The sequence below is a fragment of the Mixophyes fleayi genome, chromosome 5, assembly GCF_038048845.1.
Source record: "Mixophyes fleayi isolate aMixFle1 chromosome 5, aMixFle1.hap1, whole genome shotgun sequence".
NCBI lineage: Eukaryota > Metazoa > Chordata > Amphibia > Anura > Limnodynastidae > Mixophyes > Mixophyes fleayi.
In genome coordinates, this window is record NC_134406.1 from 205,115,700 (window position 1) to 205,140,626 (window position 24,927).

The window sequence follows — 24,927 nt, forward strand, 5'->3', positions numbered from 1 at the left end:
AACAGAATGTCTTGATGTTCACTGATATGCTAGGTATATAAACCATATCTAAATAGAATTTGTAAGTAGCTTTTCTTTGCGGCATACACATTTGTAATATTATTCTGTCAATCACATTTAATTTATCCTACATTTTCAAGATTATTCCTCTATGCTGTTCCGTACAATCCGTATGCGAATTGTGCGTGTCTAATTTTTTATTAAAACGCCTTACTATTACTTTTGATCTGCAAATAAATAAATGAAGTGCTTAGGACTTGTACATGTAGCAAGGCAAGGCCAAATGAACAAAACAGATAATTTAATTATCTAAGATTTATTGCATCCAGCTGCTGATAAATATTTATTGTGTTTACAGGAGAATTCTACGTTTTATAAAGCCCTCTGTATGAAAGCTTTTGGACAAGACTCCTTCCTCAGTAAGAACCAGTTTTGTCCCCGTCCTACTGAAAGAACATATAAACAGCAAAGACATTAAGTAAACAAGAACATGTGGCAAATAGCCCCAGCACCATCATTGTGGTAGTTGATCATTTTATACTGCACTGGAATACACGTAAATGCGTTAACGTTAGATGTGTGACCATCATTATCAGAGAACAGTAGAAGAACAGGTGTTCACCTTATTACAGAGGTACAACCAGACTATTTGATGCAAAGCAGAAAAGTCTAAAGCAGGGAAGAATCACATCCTTGGATGAATAGCCTTCCAACCTGTTGTCAATGTGTGATTAGTACAAGTTATAACTGTTACAAAACTAGGTGCTTGTTTCCTGCCTCTAGTTTGACATCATAACTGAAGCTAAATTGCTTTTATGACCATTGTTTAATTAGCAGGAAAAGACTATGTTCCTGTACTCTGAAGTTCAGTAATTCCATTTGTAGAAATGACTTCTACCACTCCCTGCAATGCAATGCTGTGTAATGAATAGCAGGTCCCCGTTGCTGGGAGGGGGTAAGTCTGCTGTTTATTCAAAGACACTAGCAGAAGCTAATAGACAGTTATAAACTAATTGAGTGTGTCTGTAGTGATATCTCCCCATTCATCTAGCTCATTGTATTTAGATCTGCTAGGCTTCCATATGGCGACGAATCCTGCTGCTCAAAACAATCTAACATGAACTAAGAAAAAAATCTAGCGCCAGGAAGCAAAGAGTTTAACTGTTCTTCTAAATGTGTTTGACAATACTGATATTAACACCACAGTGTCATGTTAGTCTGAAGTTAATCGGCATCTCACTGTAATTAATATTCCATACTAATGAGAAAATGTACAGAGGAATTGAAGGCAGATCAAAAGCAAGAAAATGAAAAAGTGCAGACAAGTCTGGACATGGCTCATTATGAACACAGAGAATTGTTCGTTTTTATTGAACTCTTAGGGCCTGGGTCTTTAAGGGGTAGCAAAGCAAAAAAAAAGGAGTAAGTTTGCTATTGGACAAATCATGTTACAATGCAAGAGGTGCAAAACAGTTTCTTATTTTGCACATAAGTTAAATACTGGCTGTTGTTTTTTGCAGCACACAAATAAATAGCTTTATTTTGACATTGAAATGTAAAGATGATCTAGCTCATGCCCTACCCCAACTATAAATCTGTCCCTACATTTTAAATTTACCTCCCCCTCCAATGCAACATGGTTTTGCCCAGGTGCAAAGTTACTACTTTTCTATGCTATGCTCTCCTTAATTACTCAGGCCCTTAAAGCCATAGCTGCCTACTCTCCTGGAATGTCCAGGAGTACTCTTGGGAGAGCAGGGCAACCTCCCAGATCCCGACCAGTTTAGTAAGTTAAATGGAGGGGGTGTGTTTTAGTGTCGCCATTCGCACGTCATCGTGGCACTGCCAACTGCTGTTATAGGCCAAAATGGCTAAGACAGATTAGGGGGCGAGACCAATGAGGCAATTCTCCAAGCCCTGCCCTCACATGTCCACCTGCCCCCCCAGAAGACAAAGTTGGCAAGTATGCTTAAAGTACATGATTGGTTACAGGTTGTCTGGTTAACAACAAACATGCAGATACAGACATTGAAATTATGGAGATAAAGACAAAAAGATAAACTGGCGCTGGTTAAACACAATTACAAAAATTACACTGTGCAACAAAGACGATAAGTTCTTAGGAAATGTAGAGATCATAAAAATATAGTTAGAAAGCAAAATCTGGCTCCAGTGTTTCTTTGGAATATATTTAATACACATGTATGAGGACTAACAAATATCTAGCTTTTATCTGTACCATTTAAAAAACAGTCCACTACAATACTAGTTCCCCATTTATATTGGGGAACTAGTATATAATAACTAACTCAGAGGGGCGACAATTAGTTGTACAATCCAAGCAATAGGAGAAACTACAATATATTACTGTATAATATATTATTGTGCTTTCAAAATGAGAGGAGAGGCAGAATCAAGACTGAGAAACTGCTAATGCAACATGTCGGCACATGGAAAAGGATTCCTGGTCTATAAACTATTAAATCATATCTCTGATACTTTGGCTATGTATGTAATGACCTGTTGGATCATATCTTGTATTAATATTTATTTGACACAATAGCATGGTGTTGATCAGAATCAAATTACACAAGTGGTCACATCCTTGCATAAGGGCTATGTACAGTGACAAAAGATCCGAATCACTATTATAAGCGATAAACTTCAACTAAATTTAAAAAAATTAGGAAAAGGAGTACGTCATAATTTCTTTACTACCTTACTCACAAGTATTATTTGTGTGGTAAAGATCATTGTGCCAGATGAGGGGTTAATAAAAAGATCCATAAGGAAGGAGATAGTTTCGCTGCTGCTCACTCTCCATAGTACTTGCTGTGTGGCAACCCACTGACTTCTGTGACTCCTGCAGAAGACTTCATTAGTCAATGCCGTCTTCAATCTGCTTCAGTTATGTCACTCCTGGATCCCACAGGAAAGGAGCTCTCCACAGCGAATACAAGTTATACCAAAGATAAACTGGCTCATTTTACAACACATCAGGTCCTCACGTCCTTACTCTCAACAGCATCTCAAACACAGGAAAATCTATAAATGCTATTAACCTTGCCAACGTATTAAATAAAAGAGATGTATGTGTAGACAGCAGCTCCTACAGCAATGGCAGTCTAACTCTTGTTACATCAAATTTACATGTTGGAGAAGCGCAGTATGGAATGTAACCACATGACTTGGATTATAAAGTCTGATAACTTCTGATTCAGTTTTATCATTATATAGTACATGGAATATAAACAGTGCTAAAAGTAACTATGTAATGCAGTGATGGGCTGTATGCGGCCCTCTGAGCCTTCACCTGTGGCCCCTGAATTGTATCAGGTCGCATTAATGTATGGCAAAATACATTTTCATTTTTGGGTATTGTTTATCTTTAAACAACCAAAATAATTGTTTGGGGTTTCAATGGAGCAGTAAATGATATCAGTTCAGTAAATAATGTGTGTAATGTCTATGAAACCATCACACATGTGATATAATAATGTGTCAGTGTTCTGCTGAATAAAAGGGCATTTTGCCCAGGACCCGTTAGGAGAGGAGACCCCACAATAAAACCTACAGAGTGCTACTATATGGGTGGGAGATAGTCTAACGATAAAAACAAACTTCTCTCTGAGCTTCTTTGTGTGCAAGGAATATAAAAGACTTTGTTTCAAGCTGTAAAACTTTCTAGAATACAAAGAGAATATAAAAAAATATATAAAATCGTCACACAGAATAACTTTTACCAGTGTAAACAAATAAAAAAATATCTGTCGTGCAGTGCTGGTTGAGAAAACATAATAGACTTTTCTTTTGGCATACAGATCCCACTCACGTTTTACAAGGTGGAACCGGCTTCACAATTCAATAATATTTTCCCACTAGTGTGAATATGCAGAGAAATTGGGGACAACATGGAATATCTGATTATTTAAGCTTGTTTTCCAGCTCCGTCATTAAAACAACCTGGACTTCAAGTTGTGGCAAATATATGCCATTGAATGCTTTCTATGGGTGACGTGAGTGTTTTAGTGATGGATGAATCAGTACACTGTTTAATTCTCATTTAATAGCGCACTATTGTCAGCTGTTACACATTTAATTTCCCAACAATTCAGAGTGTGGCAGATTTTATGTCAGTGACAAATTTACAGCCACCTCAATGGCCCTGAAGCATAGGCCTCTCTTCCTCTATGTGAAAGCTCATTAGTTTATGACATCTCATTCCCTGATTGTTTCAATACATTCCTAGCATTCCCTCTACCAGAGACATATTTTATCCCTAGAGCTAGCGCGATTATCTAATTGATAAGCAAATTACATATGCTGCAACAATTTAACTAGACATGGTTTCAGTTCATAGAGGGAGAAAAAGTTACCATGTAAACAAGAGTCAGAATTCTGCTATTCTGCTGAGGCATAGTTGTCTACCACTAGCAAATAACTTAATTATACATTAGGTTTTTTGTAATATTATTTTGAACTGGTATATATTCATTAGTTTTAGTTTATTTTTAATTGCAAACTTAAGCTGTAAAAAAAATAATACTAATACTGCAAAGAGAATTCATTACTCAAAACTGAACCATGTGTCACAAAGGTGATTCCCAGACAAAAGCCTCTATTTAGCGGGCAGCACGGGGGCTTAGTGGCTAGTGCTTCTGCCTCACAGCACTGGGGTTATGAGTTTGATTCCTGATCATTGCCTTATTATTATTAATTTTTTATTATTAATTTTTATTTATAGGGCGCCACTAGGTGTCCGTAGCGCCGTACAGGGACAAACGGGATTACAATACGAGGTGAGACAGAACAGTACAGTAAACAATAATCACAGTAACTCAGTGAGCTCAAAGCACCGCTAGAGGGGCGGAGGAGGGGAATTATCTGTGTGGAGCTTGTATGTTCTCCCCGTGTTTGCATGGGTTTCCTCCGGGTGCTCTGGTTTTCTCCCACACTTCAAAAACCTTCTAGTAGGTTAATTGGCTGCTATCAAAAAATTGACCTCTGTGTGTGTATGTTAGGGAATTGAGACTGTAAGCTCCAATGGGGCAGTGACTGATGTGAGCGAGTTCTCTGTACAGCGCTGCAGAATTAGTAGCGCTATATAAATACCGGATGATGATGATGATGAAAAGCCCTATCTCTGGTAAAAACAGGGAATTTAGCTGAAAATAGGCTTTATACTATCTACCAAAAGGACAACACCAGCGATAGCTTTCCTATCCAATACATGGGGAAGTCTATTTAACAAGGATTGCAACAGTACAATCCGTCTTCTGTTATCACCATCTCTGGATGGTGAAAGAAGAATAAAGCAAAACTAAAAATGCTTTAATATATAAATAAAGCATTTTTTAACATGGAAAAAATATTTTTAAAAACATTTATAAAAACATTTTATTGCATTTTTAACACTTGTATTTATTTTTCCAATAAGTGGAAGCATGAGTAAACACGCTAACCAGAACACGCATGTGCTTACCCTGTGTCTGGCCAGACGAAGAGGTAAGTTATTGCTAAGGCAATATTTTTTTTTTGATAAATTGTGGTGATAGATGGTTTAAACAGCAAAAGAAAACCAGCCCTATCGCCAGAATTTATTAAATAGGCCCATTAATCTTGTTCCCAGCCTGAGATCACAGACTGACTGGTCTTTATACAATCGCTATGGGTGTGTTTCCTTTCAATGCGTTCACTCTGATGTGAATATATGTTAACAGTCAGAATAGAGAACAGTATTTCATTAAGAGGACAGCACTGTCAATCCTCAACATACTGATTTGAAATACCAGGTAGACCTGGAACACATCTTAACACATTTGTTTGCAAGTCTGTCATTTGAAATCAGCACTGTGTACACTGAAACTGCTGTCTTCATAGCAGTGTATATCCTTATTATGTGGCAGTGGACAGCATCAAGGAAATATTGATACTGCATTAATTCATTACTAGATCTGCCCAGTAGGAACTAGGGATGTGCACCGGCGACTTTTGAGGTCTCGTGTTTTGTGTTTTGGATCCGGATTTTCGTTATTTTTGAGGTTCGGATTTGTCTCGCAAAACACTTGACGAAAGGTCTCGGTTCGGATTTAAGGTATTGGATTCGGATTTTTTTTGAAAAAAACATAAAAAGTTTAAAAATCAAGTTTTTGGGCTTATTTTCACTCCTAGGCTATTATTAACCTCAATAACATTCAATAACAAGCATTTCCACTAATTTACAGTGTATTCTGAACACCTCACAATATAGTTATTAGTCCAAAACGTTGCAAAAAGGTATCTTTCTGGACTGCGTAGAGGAGTGGGTCACCACAATATCTTAAAAACCCTGAACTTTTATGATTCGCACCAATAATTGTACCTGGACTGCGTAGAGGAGTGGGTCACCACAATATCTTAAAAACCCTGAACTTTTATGAATCGCACCAATAAATGTACCTGGACTGCGTAGAGGAGTGGGTCACCACAATATATATAATAAGAAAACCATCAACTTGTTTGATTCGCACCAATAAATGTACCTGGACTGCGTAGAGGAGTGGGTCACCACAATATCTTAAAAACCCTGAACTTTTATGAATCGCACCAATAAATGTACCTGGACTGCGTAGAGGAGTGGGTCACCACAATATATTAAAAACCCTGAACTTTTATGAATCGCACCAATAAATGTACCTGGACTGCGTAGAGGAGTGGGTCACCACAATATCTTAAAAACCCTGAACTTTTATGAATCGCACCAATAAATGTACCTGGACTGCGTAGAGGAGTGGGCACTGGGCACCACAATAAAATATATAAAAAACCTTCAACAGGTCTGCATTACACTACACATACGGCTGCTCCTCCATCCTCTCCATCATATACATGTTGGAGTTTTAGCGTGTGACAACCTCTTGTTTTTGATAATGTCAGTGCATTTTGAATATTTTTCAATTTGCCCCACACCACTGAATGTACTTTATCTATGATACGCATCTATCTATCTTGACTGCGTAGTGTGGTGGCCCTGGTACACAATTTGGTACCGAGGCCACAATATAATTAAAAAACCCTCCACGTGTCAGAATTCCACCAAACAAGTATCTGGACTGCGTAGTGGGGTGGCCCCGGTACCCAACTTGATACCGGGGCCACAATAAAATAAATACACCCTCCACGTGTCAGAATTCCACCAAACAAGTATCTGGACTGCGTAGTGGGGTGGCCCCGGTACCCAACTTGATACCGGGGCCACAATACCTCCTCCAAACATGCTACAGACAATTCGTCATTGAGATCCCATTAAGTATGTTAAAGACAGACAGGGTCCAAGTGTTATTAGTTGACTTTGTAAAGAAAAAAACTGTCCCTGTTGCACATAGTCGTGCAATGAAGACTGACTTTTTCATTTAAAGGCACGATCTTTCAAGTGTAGTGTTTGTAAGTCTAAGTCATATTATACTTTTGGTAAAATTGGTTTTTTTTGTTCCTCTTTATGTTAATTAATTAGTAATAGAATTAAAGTAGGAAATAGAATTAAATAGAATTAAAGTAGGAAATAGAGTGGTATAGAGTTGTAGTGTGGTATAGATAGAGTGGTCCACACAATATAATAATAAAACCCTCAACTGGTCTGAATTCCACCAAACAAGTATCTTGACTGCGTAGTGTGGTGGCCCCGGTACACAATTTGGTACCGAGGCCACAATATAATTTAAAAACCCTCCACGTGTCGGAATTCCACCAAACAAGTATCTGGACTGCATAGTGGGGTGGCCCCGGTACCCAATTTGATACCGGGGCCACATTACCTCCTCCAATTTCCAAGTGTAGTGTTTATAACATCTTAACACTACACTAATTCTAGCACGTCAAAACCTCTTGTTTTAAATAATGACAGGGCATTTAACTTTTGATTTAATTTATTGAATTTGTTGGCATTTTCTTTTACTTTTTGAACATGGCAAACGACTGTTGAATGGTCACATAATGCCAAAAAAAAAGTTGCAAGATGGAATTGTCCTTGGGCCCTCCCACCCACCCTTATGTTGTTGAAATAGGACATGCACACTTTAACAAACCAATCATTTCAGCGACAGGGCCTACCAAACAACTGTGGCTGAAATGATTGGTTTGTTTGGGCCCCCACACCAATAAAACAATTCATCTCTCCCTGTACAAACTAAACAGGCTCTACTGAGGAAAGATGTCGTCCTTATCCTCAACCTCTGATTCCTCTCCCCCTACAGTGTGTACTTCCTCCTCCTCACACATTATCAATTCGTCCCCGCTGGACTCCACAACCACAGTCCCTCTGTACTGTCTGGAGGGCAGTGCTGTACTTCATTGAGGAATTGATTATTCATTTTTATAAACATCATTTTTTCAACGTTGTGAGGAAGCAACCTCCTTCGCCGCTCACTGACCAGGTTCCCCGCTGCACTAAAAACTCTTTCCGAGTACACACTGGAGGGGGGACAACTCAGTTAAAAAATAGAGTCAGTTTGTACAGGGGCTTCCAAACTGCCTTTTGGAGTTCTACCACGTCACTACCTCTAGTTAATTTAGATTGCAAGGCTTGTAAATATAAATACTTTGAAGATAAAAAAAAGCAGGCTGCACAGACTGTGGAGCTAGAAAGTGAAATTAAATGGACCACGTTACTTTGGTGGCTATCTATGCCCCCCCCCCCCGCCCTACACTTGTAGTTGAATATAAATAAAGCAGCCTGCATAGACTGTAGAACTAGCAATTCAAATATACAAAGAAATGGACAAAGGCAGTTTGGTATCTGTCTGCATCAGATCCCCTCTCCACTAGGAGTAAAACAGAAAACTTTTCAGCCGTTATATAATCTAGAATATAAATAGAAATTGAGAAATGCAATTTGGTATCTGTCTGCATCATAATCATCAACATCCTCCTCAGCGCCAGCTACACCAATATCCTCCTCCCAGTGCACAACATTCACACCTTCATTAGCCAAATCTGTAACTGGACTGTGGGTGATCCTTCCAGCATATGCAGAGGGCGTGCTGCAAATGCTGGATGGAGTCACCTCTTCCCGTACAGTGATGGGAAGGTCAGGGTTCACAACCAACAACACCCTTGGACTCGCCTTGGGGATTTGTGATGTCATCTGTTTAGAAGGCAGAGTTCTTTGCTGTTTTGTTGTTGTTGCTGACAGCATAACTCTCTTAAATTTTTTGTAGGGGGGGGGAGGAGGGCTTTGATCCTTGGGTGAAGTTGGACCACTAGTCATGAACACGGGACAGGGCCTAAGCCGTTCCTTGCCACTACTTGTCGTAATTGGCATATTGCCAACTTTACGTTTCTCCTCAGATGATTTTAAGTTTCTTTTTTTGCTGTTTTTTGAGAACTTGGGCTTTTTGGATTTTACATGCCCTGTACTAGGAGATTGGGCATCGTGCTTGCCAGACGACGTTGATGGCATTTCATCGTCTATGTCATGACTAGTGGCAGCAGCTTCAGCATTAGGAGGAAGTGGGTCTTGATCTTTCCCTACTTTATCCTCCAAATTTTTGCTCTCCATTATATGTAGCACAAGATACTGCAGAATGTGTGAACTTGGTAATATTGCAGTACCAATGGACTTATAATGCTGGATTGGTTTTGCAAATTTGGTTATAATTATTATATATTTTTTTTTTTTTTAATTTTTTATTATTTTTTACTTTTTTTTTATTTTTTAAAAACTTGGGAATAATGGGGAAATAACTATGCCCTTAGAAGCACAGAGCACAGGACACAGCACCACTGGACTGAACAGGACACGGCACAGGACCCAGCAGCACTACGGAACTCAGCAGGACAGAGCACAGGACACAGCACCACTGGACTGATACTGCAGAATGTGTAAACTTTGTAATATTGCAGTACCACTGGACTTTTACTGCTGAATGTGTGAACTTGGTAATATTGCAGTACCAATGGGCTTATACTGCAGGATTGGTTGTGAAAATTTTGTGGTAATTAAAAAATATTAAAGTAGTTTTTGGTATTTTTTAAAAAAACTTTTTTTTATTTTTTTAAACACAGGGGAATATTGGGGAAATAACTATGCCCTTAGAAGCACAGAGCACAGGACACAGCACCACTGGACTGAACAGGACACAGCACAGGACCCAGCAGCACCACTGACCTCAGAAGGACAGAGCACAGCACACAGCACCACTGGACTGATACTGCAGAACACAGCACAGCACAGCACAGCACAGCACAGCACAGCACAGCACTAAACAGCACAGCACAGCACAGCACTAAACAGCACAGAACTAAACAGCACAGAACTAAACAGCACAGAGGACCACCTAACACACCCTCCCTCTACCCTGATCAATGCCCGAGTGAAGATGGCGGCGACTAGCGGGGAATTTATAGGATCCGAGTATCGCGAGATCCGACAACGGGATTATGAGTCAGAGCCTCAGTTTCACTTTTGAATTTGGCGCCAATACCCGGATCTGTCTCGGATCCGACTCGGATCCGCAACGTTCGGGTGGGCTCGGATTTCAGAAATCCGAGCGCGCTCATCCCTAGTAGGAACCACTAGCAACAGTAAACATTTGTAAGTTGTTCCATTGCATTTTGCTGCTTTCTAGGATCCACTCATTATAGACCCATCCTGGCAGAAGTATGTGCAAGTATGTTATAACAATCCAATTAGTACCGATGCTTAGAGCAACAGCCTGCAATGTACACGTAAATTAATGTAAACAATGAAAGACCCATCTGAAACACATGTTAATTATTAACAAGAGATAGTCCCTGTGAAATTCTGTAAAACATATATGCTGTAAAAGATGAATGAAAATATGTGTGACTCATAGCAACCAATTAGACAATCAGATATTTGTCAAATCATTCAGACAAGTCAAAGCAAAAATCCTATTTATTGCCATGGGTTATAAATATAGCATTATATATCCTGTTCCTTTGCTGCATGTTCAGTATATCACTAACTAATGAACAAAGTGAACATAAATGTTAAATAAACATGTATCATCACATTATGGCACAATGTTATGTTTAAGATAACCTGTCAGTTCTGAGTTTATTTTTGTTTACATAGTGCCTAGTGCATTGTACAACAGCCGGTGCTATAAGCACTCTCAGCCTACATATTGCTCAATAGTCAGGGGCTGGGTGGGTGATAATCCAACTGAGTGGTCCAGTGAGTGGATGAAGGACCAAGCTAAAGAGGCGACGTGCCAAGCACTAGACATCCCTACAACCCCATTCCTCTACATTTTCGCAACAGAAAACAATGCTCTGGGTCTGCCAGCAAATTAGACAACCCCGCATAACGGAACCTCTCCAGCTATTAGATATAGTTTGATCGTATTTCTTTGTTAATAGCCATAATGTGCCCAGCTGTTTCAATCAGAACATGCTAAATGCTGCACAATCGTAGACACTGTCATTTTTACATGCAAATTTCATGTGTCACACAAAATTGTTTAAAGAGGGCACATGACATCAGACATTATCCTTACTGCTCCGGTTAGTAACAAACTCAGTAGATGATATGTGGGTGGGTTCTTGGCATATTGTGATCCAGGTTTATGACCTGACTGATGATACTAGTTGTATGGTGGAGGAGGAAATAATTTGCTACTGAAGATGAGCAGGCAGCTTGCTCCACTGAATAGCCACTGTGAGGAGGTAGAGCAGCATGGAGCAGGACATACCTCCCGATAGTCCTTGCAGTCTGGACAAATTACTGTGAGCTCCAGACAGTTCCAGAGTGCTGCTCTCTCTTACCTGTTCTTATAGCATTGACTGCCTGCTGCTGAGCAAGCCCGAGCCCCAGCCTGCTGCTGAGCTAAGTGTCTATTTGCTAAAATGTTGGGTCCCTTTTTGGAAAAGGGATAAGTACTATTCTCCTCCTGGAAAGCAGAGCAACAAGTAAACAAGTTAGGCCTCTCTTCCCACAACCAGCCCAACATTAAATTGTTAAATTGATATTTAATATATACGCCCCCAAAGCAGGTTCGGCACTCTATTATTACATTACACTGATATACCACACACACCTGATGCTGACAGGGTGTAAAACAGCAGCCTACACTCCTTCTGTGCATCTCTGCGGAATCGGTGGTTCCTTGTAAGTTAATGTTGGTGATGATGGTGTGGAAGTCAAATAATTGGATGAGGTCGTTTCAATTAATAACCATCAACTTAATTTGACGTTATGTGAAAATATGCGAATAGCACGCTACGGCGTGGAATGGCGCATTTAGCAATAACGCGTGTGAACAATTCTGCATACACTTACATTCACTTGTAAATAGTTCACCTTAATAAAATTACAACACACAGTCTTTTATAATCGAGTGTAATAGATTTAATAGTTTAGTACAATAATGTTAAAACTACTTTGTTGATATCTAAGGTTCAGGATATAGGAAACATCATGTTTAGTGTCATTCTAACCCACATTTCACCAACAGACATCCGCTAATATCGGCTAAATGGTCGCATCTTGCGTATGCAAGTTATGGATGATAGAGGAATAATGAGAATGATATTGTGTGTGTGATGCAAATAGACCAGTTAAACCAGCTTTTCGGAGGGAAGACCCGTATTCAGCTGTTGGAGAGTTGACCCCCGCCTTTGGAGGGCATTGTTTGAACCGACCCATGATCTGCATTATACTGGACTGACCTGAATCCTGAATCTATAGAAACATGCCAAGACATCACTACTGTTTTTTTATGTATCACAAACTGTATGTAAACCAGGCTCTGGGACCACTATACAGTCTACTTGACCACAGACTTCAGGATTGAATGACTGTATGCTGGATCCAGAGCTTTTGCGTATGTATTGGCTGTACTTTATTTACTGAATTGTTATTTATTGCATCTTGCTATTAAATCTTTTTGTGCATTGGAACCACAGAAATTGCAGTGGACAATTTTCATTGATAGCGATTAGACGGACATAACAATAGATATAGAATTATCTGTAAACCGCTATAATATAGAGTTAAATGGAACCATATATGGAGTTAAATGGAACCATATCATGTACTAGGTTTATTGGCAAACTTTCCTCTCACTTCTACTATAATAAAGATAAATTTGTCCAATGAAATTCCCAACAGAGAAGAAATACCAGAGTGTCATAATGTCTGGTCATGGTATCGCTTACTACAGCCTTCATTAGCTCATGATCAGCCAGCAAAATAAAAACATAAGTTAACACAGTTTGTTGCGTGGGTGTCCCTGCATCAATCACAGTCAAGGAAGGTTCTAATTAGAGAAGAAAATTGTATGCCTGGTACAGTGTCATTAATAAAAACGTGTTCCTAATAGTTGTAATTGTGGTTGAAATGTAATGGAAGCAAAGACGTTTTTTTAATGAGAATACCCTATTAAGTATTTTATTGTTACATTATCAAAGCTGCAGAAAAGGCCCAGCAGTAGAAAGTAGGGAGTAACAAAGAGAACAGTCACATCTTTATCCTATACATGACAGCAAACATATCCTTGCTAACGTAAGATTATAACTGTAAATTAAATAAAAATAATTTCAAGCAATGACAGCTAATGGAGTGCCAATAGGCTATTGGATCTATAAAAACCACTAAGGCCAACCACTGTATATCTGTAAAACAGATAATTAGACAGGTAAGTAGGTTTACAGCTTACAAGGCTACCCACAAAAATGCAATAAGCCCACTCCTAGCTAACCCAATATTCCTGCTGTAAGCCCCCTTGAACTTCACCTAGACAATCATAAAACACACCATCAATATTTTAACCTCCTCCTTCCCATTTCAGGAATCCGCAACTAATCAGATTGGATTTCTAAAACTCATTAAAATGTACCCGTTCATTTATGAAACTTCATTTAAGAAGACCAGTAGAGAATGTTTCTTTTGTTTCTTGCAATGAGAAAAATACGATACAGTGTCTTGACACTTTAATCAAATTGATATTTTCTTTTTCAGGTAAACAAATGATTTGCATATTGTGCATTGATAAGAATGGGGATTTTAAATGATTCCTATTTCTCCCAATCAATATGAAACGTGAGTAGAGTGGCCTTACTTCAATGTAATGCCGCTGCAAGGCAAAAAACGACTCATTAATCTTTTGTCTCTCTTTGTTGCAAATGACCACACTGGTTCTAATTCCCTTCCTGATCAAATACAACATTTGTATGCTTCCATGTTTTGCCTGTGTGCCAGGGCTATGTTTATTAAATTAACTTTCATCTACCTATCCCCACTGCTCTATTGCTGATTCCCAATACTTGCCTTTATTTACCAGCCAGTTCTATTTCTGTCAGATCACATAAATGTATGAGTGCTGATCACTTTAAAACTGCCCCAGTGACTGAATGCACTTATTGCTTTGACACATTAGTTCTACTTATACTATCATCATCACCATCACCATTTATTTATATAGTGCCACTAATTCCGCAGCGCTGTACAGAGAACTCACTCACATCAGCCCCATTGGGGCTTGCAGTCTAAATTCCCTAACATACACACACACACGCACAGACTAGGTTCAATTTTGATAGCAGCCAATTAACCTACCAGTATGTTTTTGGAGTGTGGGAGGAAACCGGAGCACCTGGAGGAAACCCACGCAAACACGGGGAGAACATACAAACTCCACACAGATAAGGCCATGGTCAGGAATTGAACTCATTACCCCAGTGCTGTAAGGCAGAAGTGCTAACCACAGGGCTGCCCACGACACTGTTCAAAATCCTGAAATACAAATAAATACAGTATGGCATAGAGTTGGGACTAGCTGGCTTAATACATAAATGTGCTTTTATTTACAGCGCAAATTAATTCTCCTGAAAATACTGACTTGTGTAAAAACCAATAATAACCAATATTTTAGACTTTTATATATCAGACCAACTAAATGCCTTCCATGCAGATTGAGACCCAAAAGCACTTTAGAGGTGGCTACTCAGCCTGGCCAATTTTCATTCATTATTAAATGATTTTCCTTTCTTCTTAAAAGCAGTTAGTGACATTGGAGTGCAGTCTTCCTATGTATGTACCTTTTGTACTTTCAATACCACTGTGCGAAAGGATTCTGCCATTTATATATATCAGCACAAACAAAAAAAACTTCCACTGCTGCATTCTGCCAAACAAGGGGATTAGGGAGGGGGAATAACAAAAAAAAAACAACAACAAGCCAATTTTGCTTTAAATGTCAAGATGTAATTCACCTCAGCATGCCATTCAAAGCATACAAAGCGATGAATAAATTCATCCAAAAATGTTGAGAGGGCTTACCAATCAAGGATGTCAGATTGAGGTAGATTGCTATTGATAAACCTGTATAGAACAGTCAGAGGTGGCCTGTAATGACAGTCACTCTGCCAAAGGGAGTGGAATAAATCGGAGCAGGGATGTTACAATGGTAAGAATAAACAGCCACACAATAAAACATCAAGTTCCAACAGTTAATACTAAAACAAAAGAGGTTGCAATCACTGCAATGGAACAAAGTTATTTTCATTCTACTTCCAGCAAAGACGAAGCCCTCTAATCGTCCATGATCAAGTTCCTTGGGAGAGTTTAAACGCTTTGAACCCTTCGGCTGACCACAAAAAGTTATTTTTTTTGCAGTAAGAATTCCAGGTAATCCCTCATGCAAGTTAAACCTAACTTCAGCACTGACTTTGAAGACAAGAAATTGAAACAGTTATTAGCTGTAATTTAATTAGTAGGATGTAAGGATGTGTTCTTTTAAAACCTGACAATGTGTAATTACTTGAAAGGTTTATTGTGTCTGGAACACTGGAGGTATGAACTAATGGGTTCTATTATATACAGGTAGAACTACTTAGCCTATCTGTATGTCATTTTCACTGCAGGAGTTGTGTTAGGGATGGGTTAAAGAGTCAGCAACTCTTAATGGGGAACTACCACATATTTTGATAGGAAGCATATATGGCATACAGACATAAACTATTTTATTAAAGGTATTTGGCAGAGCTATCAATCATAAAGTGGTTCATACTGCAAGAAACATTTTCATAGCAGCAGAAAGTTATCCTAGTTATAAAGAAAGAGACATCCTGATAAATAGTGCAAGACTTCATACAGATCAGCAGGTAGTGTACTCCTGCAGAGCCGAGTCTTCCTGACAATTATTTTACGTGTTTGCTGATTTTGAGAGAATTAGAATGTAACTCAAACTCCTGTTTAGCTTATCAGTAGAGTATCACGTTTTTCGTAGAGGAAACCTCACTGGCAGTAAATTAGTAACAAAGTGCAGATGGGAAAATGGTAGTTACCTATTGCAACCAATTAGACATTTGTTTTCAATGTCTTGCATTGGATTTATCAAACTAAAATACTGATTGGAAACTCTGTTAATAAATAACCCCCATTATATATAATGAATATACAAAGGGTCATTGGCAAAATAAAAAAATTGCCTATTTGGTCATATATAGGTTTCTCTGTGTGGGTGCTTCACACAATGTATCCCAGACATTATATAGGACTAAGCATGTCATAAAAAATAAAAACTCCAATTAAGACCTTTTATCACTTTTTGCCCATCCATTTTAATTCAAATACTATTTGAGCCTTAAGTATAACTTAAAAAAAGTCATGAGAGTAATGACACATTAGGGGCTAGATCTACTAAAGGGCAGTTTGATGAAACTGACAGTTTTCAGCATTTTTTCCAGCGGTTTTAAAACCGCCAGATTTACTGAAGGCCAACCCGCCAGTTAAGAGATTGGAAACAACAGTTTACAAATCTGCATTCCGATTGTGATCAAAATACAAACAGCCAGATTTACTAAGCTGCTGATTGACAAACCGGCAGAAAAACAGCCAGAAAAAAAGAGATGATCATGAGAGGCGAGATTGCTCAAACAGCATGAGGTTCGAGCGATATTGCTATTCAGAACGTAAGAGGAGGCACCCTTGATATATAAATTATTAGGCAATCAATATTAATTGATTAAAGGGCAAAATGAATTTGTAATCAACATATGGGGACATTTTTCCCCCAATTATATTAAGGATGCAATTTTATTGTATTATATTATAGGGAAATATGAATATATAATTATATTAACTGGTCAATACTATTTGATTGAAAATGGGAGCTATAATTAATTATGATTCACACATGTGGCACTACATAGTGTCCCCATAACATAATAATAGAATAATATTGCCCCCTTAATATAATGAAAAATAAAATGTGCCTCCATAAGTTAATGATAAATTCATTTTGCCCCATAATCAATAAATTATAATTGCCATATGATTATAAGTCAATGATGCCTCTCTCATGTTCTCAGCGGTTTAGCTGTTTTCAATCCATCACACATCGTCAGGTATTTAACATGCCAGCCTCAAATCGTCCTATAGCAAAACCGCCACCAACACGATTTTTAGTAAACCTACCCCTAGGACTTTCTAATGTCATGTCTGAGGCCATTTGTACATTTTTATCTTTTAATTATAGTGGTATTTGAATTTCCAAATTCACCAAGCTGGTGCAAAGGTGTCCCATTAAAAGTGTTGACGGGCGCTTGACTTTTGGCACCTCTGAGAATGTGTAAAAATAAAGTTCTTTTACGTTAGTAAAAAGGCTCTGGTGACACACACTAATGCCCTCATAGTATGACACCACACTCACAAGCTCATTTAAATATCCTGTCCTGCTAATTAAACTCTTGTTTAGGGCACAATATCAGTGATAATAATGCAGTTAGCTAGCACTAAGCAAGGAATGCCCTGATTGGACCAGCTCCTCTCTTCAGTTTGAGCAAAATATTGCTCCACACACTCTCACATACTGAGTCATGTACAAACAACTGTACATAAATAGATGCATAACAGCAAGGCTAAGAATGAGCAGGGCAATTAGAACGGTAACAAACCTGCTATGTACATCTGTAAGAATTTATGAACTGGTTCTTTTCTTTCATCATGTAACTTTTGTCAAGCTCACAGAATTGATATGCTAAACGGTGCAGAATGCTCAATTAATCACCATTCATTACTATAAATGGGCAAATAGAATCATTATACTGACATGAATTCTACCATCTCAGCCTATGCCAACTGGGGACTGCCATGTCGTCTCTGGAAATGCTCGGCTGTGAATGTAAACAATGACATGAAGTCGCTTATCTTCCTTTACAACCTGTCAAACTATTTCTTTATTTGTTTAGTAATAATTTAATTCTCAGATATTATTTAGTGTTAACAAGAACATTTGTAAAACTCTCAAGTGACCTAATGGAACAAAGGAATACTAAATTAAAGGGTGTAATTTTAAGGGGTAAACAAACACTTTTCCAATGTATTTTTATTTACAATAATAACTTTGTAGCCAGCACTGTATAGTACTATGCTGTCCTTTCACAGTACATTATATAAAGGTAGCAATTTACGGGCAGCGTGGGGGAGGCAATCCGTGATAAAGGTATACACAGGGTTGACAGCTTTGAAGCAGCATTGTTTGCAAAGTGCATAAGAGCTAGCGTTGAAACCTGTCTAGTGGTTACGTACTGGTGAGTTTGTAAATAGAATAGGGAAGATTATGGCTAATGTAGGAACTACTCAATAAAACATGTATTTATGCCTTAGTAAGGGATTAAATATTTGCACATATATCAGCACCATGGTCATCTACAAAAGAGTACATCTGCAGCACCAATGCTGCTTTATGATGTCATGTGCATATTTCTTTGTGAAATTTTAATGAGACACGTCTGTTAAGGTATCTCTGAAACATGCAGTAGGAGTTGCAACTTGTAGTAATGCTATCATTTTTTTATTCTTTTGCAGACTGATGATATCCACAGGAAAAAATTGTGATCTATTTTAAGTCATCCCATAAGCCAATCTGTTCCACCGTCTCTGTTCTCCCTAAGCATGTGCATCATGGTTTGACGGGTGTATGGCCCTAGTCAAGCTGCCCACCAGCCACTGTCCTCGGATCAGGTTGTACTTTGTGGGTCCAGGGTACTTCGAGCCAGAAACGAGAGCTCCTTGGTCTTGCCTCACCGGATAAGTAAAAAACAAAAAAATGATTTGCCAGTTGATATGGCCAGTTTGCGGGCATGTAAAAGTTGGGCAGATTGAGGACAAATGTGCCTACTTTATGCCCACATGCAAAAATTAGACCTTTTTTTCCCAGCAAATGCACTTTAACTTTAATTTTCCCACTGGTGGTGGTTGCAGTTACTGTCAGACTGGAGTATAAAGGGTCCACCGCTGAAATCAGGAGTCCAAAACATAGCACACCGCCAAAGAAGGCTGACCAGTCCTCTAAGGGGTCATAGTAAGTATGTGGAGGTCATTTCAGTTCACCCTTCATTATACCCTTGTATGAAGCGGCTACTAGTGTTTGGTTAGCTCAGCTGTCTAGATTTGAATGGAGCGGAGAAGGAGGTCAGGAAGAGTTCTGATGTAGGTAAGGACCTGGGGCCCATTGGCAGCGGGAGCAGGGATTTCCGTAATCTCCCGATGGGCCAGTCTGACACTGCTTGCAGTTATAGAATAGAAGAACAGTAAATACTAGGAGCTATATTTGGTAGATTAGATTAGAGATCATTAACACTTAAGGATAAAAATAAACATATTTAAATGTATTTTTTTTCAATATTAGTTTAATTTATTTATTAGTTAAATATGGAATAGGTGAAATACCACCCAGACAAGGCAATGCCCTTGTACTACTTACAATATCTCTTTATTCCTGGTATTTATATTACTTGTATATATACTGTATAATCCTATCAAGTCTCAAAGTTGCCTCTGCAACAACTAATACAAAATGGTTATTTAAAATAAAAAAAAAAAAGAAAGAAAAAAAACCACTGAAGTTCAATTACCAACAGAATTTGCCTTTCAGACATTTGCATAAATAAAAGAGGGTGTCCTGTATTTTCCATAATGTTTTTGCACTGGAAAATAACCCAGTGTTGTGAATAGACTGACGCTGCATAAAATCCATTTTAAGAATAAAGCTTTAGCAAATTGATCTGAGAAAATGTCAGCAGTATTTTTGTTATATTGGAAAGTGTGCTAATACCCTTCAGAAATGCAATATGATAATAAGGTCAGTTGGAACAAATCATTTTAAACTTAACTTGCCAGCATTATCTATGTATATTCCTCTGTTCTAATAACATTGTATACTGATGAAAAATATATGTTATTTAAGTATTTAAAGTATTCAATATATTGATTACCAGATGAAGTGTTGCTACATTTTAAATGCCTTAAAAATGCTACATTTGGACTCCTTAAAATATTTAGGTAGCTAGTTTTGTGTAACCTATTGTTGTCACTGTTCCGTTTGCTATCCACAACAGAAATAGCTTATGGCTAAAACCTATCCATAGATATAACATAACAAAATACAAATAAATAAACATAATTAAAGCTCAGTAATAGTTATTTTTAACACAAACTGCATTGTTATATTTTCCTTTGTAAATTAAATGCAACTTTTTGATTGAAAATCCACAACCAATAGTAAACTATTTTACATTACTTAACAATGCGATGACAGTGTACCATTGTGATGTCAGTCTTATTAGAGTCCTGTGATCACATGCTTTACACCTAATACCAGCCTCCTTTCCCATAGTGCCCTATATGCTCACTGATACTCTTTTGCCTCCAGAATTTTATAGTCTATTTTTTAACATTAAGAATACTGACAAATGGAGGAGGAAGTTCAGAACTTAGATAAGACATTGAAGAGCAAAGCTAGCTGGAAAAGGCAAACCTAGAAAAAGCTAAAGATCAGGGCAACTGAAGAGCAATCAAATTTGAGACAGCTTCTCGTGAATGCCCACGTAGACAATACAACAGACCAGGCATATGAATGCACTACACCAGACAAGGCGCATAAATAACGACCGCATAGGAAGGAACCATGTATGGAGTATTCCTATTTCAGAAGTATTTGCACTGCTGACCACACCTTTGGATTCCAGTAAATTATAAAAATATCTCAATTCTGACTCGCAGCACTGGGGTCACAAGTTTGATTCCCGACCATGGCCTTATATGTGTGGTGTTTGTTTGTTCTCCACATGTTTGCGTAGGTTTCCTCCCACACTCCAAAAACATACTAGTAGGTTAATTGGCTGCTACCAAAATTGACCCTAGTCTCTCTCGGTGTGCCTGTATGTGTTAGGAAATTTAGACTGTAAGTTCTATTGGGCCAGGGACTGAGGTGAGTTCTCTGTACAGCGCTGTGGATTTAGTGGTGCTATATAAATAAATTGATGATGATAATGAATGACAACTAAACCTATGTTATTCCTAAACATGATATGTTATTAGTGTCTTCTCTACTAAGGCTAAAATACAAAATAAAGTAAAAGTGTAAACCCACCATACTTTTACATAATTCTAAATATGTTATCAGAGGCTGTTCCCAGAAATCCTAGAAGTATTGTGTAGATAGATACAACAACAAGCCTTCCACACTAATCCCTCCAAGACAAGTGGCTACCCTCTCCCTCTCTGCTTGTCAAGTGTGTGTCTAATTAAGGGGGAAAACTGAAGTTTTTGCCAGCATAAGGGCTTGTATCCCTTAGCTGATATACTAATAGAGTTACTGCTGGTGATAACCCTAACGCACTAAGGGTTGTCGGCTCTTGTCCATCTATCAAGCATCATGGTGGTGCTTGTAAAGCCATGATGTCTGTTCTGTTAATGCCATGGTGATAACCAAAGGGAAGCACTGAAAAAAATTTATTTATCTATACACCGAATAGGAATATTGCCCTGCCGCCCATAGAGATTAAATATCATTTTATAGGAGAAAAAACCCCCAATATATATAATAACTTGATAGTACTGATGTACTGCTATGTTATTAAGTAAATAAAACATTTTTTAAAGTTTTTTTTTCAGTTTTTTTCCAAAAATTCTCAAACCGGGGATTTCAATCCTATGCATTCGGCGGGCACCAATATTTGCTTAATGGACAAACAATGTTACAATACCAGGCGTGCAAATTAGTTTATTAATTTGCATGCAAGGAAACTACTGACTTTTGTATGTAGCACACAAATACTTGATATAGCTTTATTTTTACAATGAAATTTAAAGTTGATCTAGGACAGGCCCTATTCCAACCATAAATCTGCCCCCACATTTTAAATTTACCTCCCCGTCCAATGCAACATGGTTTTGCAAAGGTGTAAATTTACTCATTTGTTTTGCTTTGCTTACCTTCACGAATCAGGCCCTAAGTCTCTCTTATTGCCCTCACATCATAAAATATTGTGAACTAGTGATGAAAACTAGCATATTGTAGCAATAAACAATGAAATTACTTGCCTCGGGGATGTGAATAATGATAAATAAGCCTCTATAATATCTTTGGGTCCCCACCGGTATGATATCTGTCCTCTGCAGTCTTTGGGCACTGTACATGGTTGATGCTATTTCTGAAAGTCTTTTTATTGTTTCTTTGTTATTGTTTTCTCCTTCTCTTAAATGCCTAACTTTTATGTACTAGGTGTGTAACCAATTAAAATTAATAATCGCTCTATAAAAAAAAAAGGACCCAGAAAGTACAGTTATCCCTCCACACCCCTACCCCATGTGTACGTGAGAGTGGCACAACCGAATCAACACATAATGGGCCCGATACGTTCTGTATTTTGTGTAAAATTGGTTTGTGCATGCCCAGAACCAAAACATACGTCAGAGGACACCGCAACATCCAACTAATCCTTGTGCGCAAAAGACCTTTACTACAGCCTCTGACTTCATGGGCAGAAAAGGGAGGGTAACGGGCGTAGGCAAGTAGTCAGTGTACAGTAAGGGTTCGCCAAGCTCATTAATTTTTATTTTTCATTTGTGCATTCTTTTGGGACTTTATATTCCACATATTTATTGTACATATCTTGCAGTGTATTGTCTGTTAGAGCAGAGCGTACCTAGAGCCATATTCATCAACATACATTTCTACATCTGCTCCTTGATGAATACAGATGTGCATATGCCCAATGTATGTGCGTTTTTTTTAAAAAATATATGTTTTGTGTGCCTTAATGAATCAGGTCCGATGTATGAGTAAAAAGCATGTAATAGCCAATGATTACAGGGTCTAGCTGCGTGAAAACATCAGGGGCAGTCCAATATGTCCACAAGAGAAACTCTATTACCCACCATGCTAAAAACGACAATAGAAAATTTACTATGATAGATAATAGGCCTGTTTCCCTTATTTATCCTTTATTTTGTGAAAATACTCAATCCCGTATTAATGCAACCCTATGAATAAAATCAAATTTTAAACAATTCAAGAAACTAATAGCCTGTGAATGTTAATTTTTCTTACTACAGTAAACAGAATAAAAACTCCCTTCCAAGAATAAAAACGGCCATAATTTTGGTACTTAACTGACTTTAATTGAAAGAGCTTCTTACACTTGTTTTCAACGATATCTTTTTTTTTCCAGCGTGATCTTCATTGCTGAAGCAATTTTCATATCAGGTTACTATGTACAACTTCCACAGCTCACACTAAGCAATCAGGGAAATGCCAATTTATTTCTATGTGGTCTCATTGCAACTAACAAGTAACAATCAAGCCTGAGAAATGTCAAATCAGACAGTGGGAGGCGTACTGTTAGGCATGTTGTGCTGCTACTTAGCATAGCATTGTGAACACACGTGCATACTGATGCGCTGCAAAAATGTTTATTTCAAATAATCCAAACAAAAATGTGAATTACCATTTGAAAATCGGGAAAGATTTAACAGGGTGAGAAACTTCATTAGCTATTTTATTCTCCTGGTTTTGCAAGGAAGTAATTATGTTTTCTTGTTTTCTTTCCTTGCAGGAAAGTTGTATCAATGGGGTTCCAAAAGTGTCAAGTTAGCTTTAATTGGTTGCCAGAAATGAAAGAAACCAAATGCCCGACTTGTTGCTATGGGTTACTGCACATTTCCACCTTGTTACATCACAAGCTAGAAAACATAAAGTTAGTTTAGCAATGGTGTTTATAAACGTTATTTCCAGGAAGATGGAACCGCTTTATTTAGTTATCCATAGCTTTCAAGGACAAACACTAGTGACGCCAGTAGGTCAGTTACTATAGCCAGACAAGTTGTGGTGTTTCCAATCGGCAGTCATCCTAACCATAAAGTTAGGAGCATGGCTGATGGAACGTGGTAAGCACGTCAGGAGGACAGTGCATTTACTGGGGCACCCACCAGGCAGCGCCAAAACTTTTTCATGGATACCGTTTCCCTTAACTTCTGAGTCCCTGCTCTAAACAGAGTAGGGAACGGATTAGGCCAGTAGATCCCAAACTTTCTCAGTTCGAGGCACCCTTAGGGTTTCCATAATTTTTTCACCCCCAAGCCAAAATAATTACCAAGTTGCACCCGCCTTGCTTACCATCCGCCCTAGCCGCGGCACCCCAGTGAGACTGCTACGGCACCCCAGTTTGTGAACCACTGGATTAGGCGCACAGAGGTACTTCGCTGCAGGAGAATGGTGCATGCACAGTGAAGCCCCAAACTGCTGGCAGGGGGGCTCTGGAAAAGCCAGCACCAGTCCTAGTTTTGACTTATTTATTAGGGGATTACTGCCGGTAATAACTCCAACGACGTTAAGTATTACGGAGATAGCTACCCCATGCTTTGTATGGGGGACACTATTTATCAAGTATTGTGGTAATCCTTGTAATGCCGCTATACCTGTTATGTTAATGCCAATTAATATATTATTATTTTTTGGGGGTAGATGGAGTGACACTATGCTATAAAATATTATATCTTCTAAACAGAGAGGTTTTTGTTTTTAAAAGCTTTTATGAAATGTTGTTGTTGCAATGGGCAGTGGAGCTGAATGCTCAAACATTCTTGGCCCCTGTGCATGTGTTGAAGAGCAGAACCGTGCTCAGTGGTACTCAGGTGCC

At 38.4% G+C, this 24,927-nt stretch overlaps 1 protein-coding gene across 13 annotated transcripts in view; it reads right to left on the minus strand.

The window, feature by feature from the left end:
* Positions 1-24,927, minus strand: part of PTPRM (protein tyrosine phosphatase receptor type M) — a 609,439-nt gene that overhangs the window by 135,333 nt on the left and 449,179 nt on the right. The gene's annotated exons all lie outside the window — the stretch shown is intronic.